Below are 3,075 nucleotides of genomic sequence, written 5' to 3' on the forward strand. Positions count from 1 at the left end.
TGAATTTTTTTTTTTAATTCTGATGCTTGGACATCTGCCTTGCTGACCCTGTACAGACTGCCTCTTTTAGGGCAATGTAATTCATAGAGATAACAAACCACTGTCTGTAAATGTTCCTTTCATATGCAAAACAAGTACAGAGTGCATACCTACTGCATACCTCCTTTATCTGGTTTTCACACTTGGGGCCACTATCCACCTGCCCTAGTCACCCCGGGGCCAGATATCAGACAAAAAGGAGCAGCCTCTATACCCCAAAGCCTACTGAAATTACTCATGGTAGCCAACTCTAAGCCTGCTTACCTTGCCTCGCACATTCTTTTCCCTTGGTTACCAAATAAACACAGTACCTCCTGCTCCCTCTGCCTCATGACCAACCCTGGTACTTCCCCATGTGGCCTCTCTGCATGGCCTGCCCTGACTCCTGCTAGGGATGTGTGAATACAAACTTCTTCCTTTATGATAGTCATTTCTGTGTTTGTGTGTCTTACCATAAATGATTAAAACAAATGTTAGGTACATTTTAAAACAATAGCTTATACTCCCACCGGAAGTGTACAAAAATGAACATTTCCCCACAACTCTGGCAACCCTGGGGATTGTAACTATTTTTAATCTGATAGTATTGCCCAAAATGGTATTTTATTTGGTTAATATTTTACATTTCTCTGATTTCTTAAGTTGGACCTTTTATTGAGTGAGCCATTGTATGAGTTGGTTTTGAGGAGAGAGTAGGAGTTAACTCCTGAAGGATATTAAAGTAACCTACTCTTTTGACTTCTGTTGTCACACTGTTAATGGGAATACACTTGATTAATGAGGAAATCAACAATTTCACATGAAGTTTTCAATATAATGTAAATCCCTATGAAAATAAGATTTTTCTTCTTTTGACTGGTCGCCTAGAGTGCAGCCTTGTAACCCCAAGGTCAGGGGTTCGGATACCCGTCCTGGCTGAACATTCTAATCCTCTAATCACATGGTTGGTTCCCCTGGCAACCAGCCCCCATCCTGACACTACCCAGGAGCCCAAGAGTAACCTCCTCAGAACAAAAGATACTCCTCTTACCCAGGAAATTCCAAGGATTTTGGGAGCTCTTATGTCAGGACTCAGGAAGAGACAATATATATATTTCTTCTCATATCACAATATCACAATGTTCTTTTTACCCCTCTTTTTATGAAAAAAATTTTTTTCTCCAGCCACTGGGGAAAAAAATTTTTTTTGGCTATGCTTATAGCTTTTGTACCCCCAGCATGCAGAACCCTGTTTAGAACTTAGTAGGCATTTTACAAAACAATCTTTGCGTGAACAAGTGAATGATCAATCCCTTTAGTGTAAAGGCACTAAAGGATTGCGTAATTATGAGCAGGTTTGGTGCTATGAACTCGTAGGCTTAATGAACCAGCTGGCCTTGATGTGAACAGAAACACATCCCCTTCTCAGAGCTTTCGATTTCAGGTATTTCCCACTTTTATCGATGTAAAGGCTTGTTCTGCCTTTTGGTTTCTCGTGGGTGCAAGGGAGAGCCACACTTCTTCGCTGCCTCCGCCTTTTGTGGGGCCCTGATAACCATGTTCCCCATTCCCCTCCACTCCAGTCATAAGAAAAGCTTTATCCTGCCGTCGTCCTACCCGCTCTGTGACTGACTCCTTTCTCGGAGGCTTCTCTAAACCCTAGGCCGTTCTCAAATGCTGCTTCCTCTAAAAAGCCACATCCAGCCAGAAGCATTCTTAGGATATCCGTTGGTTCCCCTCCGAAAGTTGCTCAGGGTTCCTCCTCCTTGAATTCCTCTAAGATGGCCGCGCCCACTTCGGCTTCCATCTATACTTCTTAGGCTCAAAGTGCCTAATGTCGGCCACCATCTCTGCTCAGCTGGTAGAGATGCGGCAGGCTTGAGCCTCTGGAAAGCTAAGCAGTTTGTGCAGCGCCACTGGCGAGTGTCGCAGAGTCATAGCCCACTGGTTCAACTGGCCTGGAAATGGGGTTAAATGGGTCATTTTAAATAGCTTCTCGTCGTCCTGTGCCTTCCCGTGTTAGGTGGGAAAGAAGCACTTCGACCGACGTAAGGCAGTTGAGAAATGGCTACTCCCAGCAGTACCCTTGATTTGGGCGCCGATATATTGCGTCATAAAGGGACGTCTGGGCGCCAGATTTCGCAACTGTGGGGAGATGCTTTCTGGCCCTCTCGGCTGCCATCCCCTGAGGGTCCGAGAGAACCGTCTACCCCGTGAGTGGGTCGTGGGGCGGCTGGCGCAGAGGCAAGTGTTTGGAAAAGTGGGTTCAGTGAGGAAACAGAGGTCATCAGTCAGATTGGTATTGGGTGCTGGGAGTGCTTCTGGGCCAAGGAGGGTGCGATGGGTTTGTTTGTGTTCCGGTAGCACGGAAGGGGCCGCGTTGCAGGAACCCAGTGAGCGTCCTCGCTGGAGGGTTTTTTGGTGGTTTCCCGTGGAGGGGGAGCTCGTGGGCTCCGAGTTGGAACTAGCATTTTGGAGGCCTTTGCTGGAGAGTAGCGTTGGGGTGGTTGTGGTTGGGGGAAGTGAGTCGTGTTGCTGTTGGGGACAGCTCTGGACAGTTCATGATCTTTGCTTGTCACGTGCTTGCTTTTAAAAATGGTCCTCTTGGGCCGGCCCGTGGCTCACTCGGGAGAGTGCGGTGCTGATGACACCAAGGCCGCGGGTTCGGATCCCATATAGGGATGGCCGGTTTGCTCAATGGGTGAGCGTGGTGCTGACAACACCAAGCCAAGGGTTAAGATCCCCTTACCAGTCATCTTTAAAAAAAAAATTAAAAATTAAAAAAATAAAAATGGTGCTCTTCTAGTTTAATATGTGTTCCTGTTGAAAATTTGCATTCAAGGTTCATTCTGACCCAAGTAATGACATTTTCATCTTCCTAAATACTCCAGAAAAGAACTCTTGTTAAAATTTAGTGTATTTTACGTTTAGTGTTGGGATCGGGTGTGTTTAAGTATTGGTTAATTTTATACACATATTTAATCTAACCTTTTCTGTATTACAAAGTCTTTGAAAGCCCCCCCCCCCCCCCCCCCCCCCCCCCCCCCCCCCCCCCCC

Source organism: Galeopterus variegatus, unplaced genomic scaffold, assembly GCF_000696425.1.
Source record: "Galeopterus variegatus unplaced genomic scaffold, G_variegatus-3.0.2 Scaffold2997, whole genome shotgun sequence".
Taxonomy (NCBI): Eukaryota; Metazoa; Chordata; class Mammalia; order Dermoptera; family Cynocephalidae; genus Galeopterus; species Galeopterus variegatus.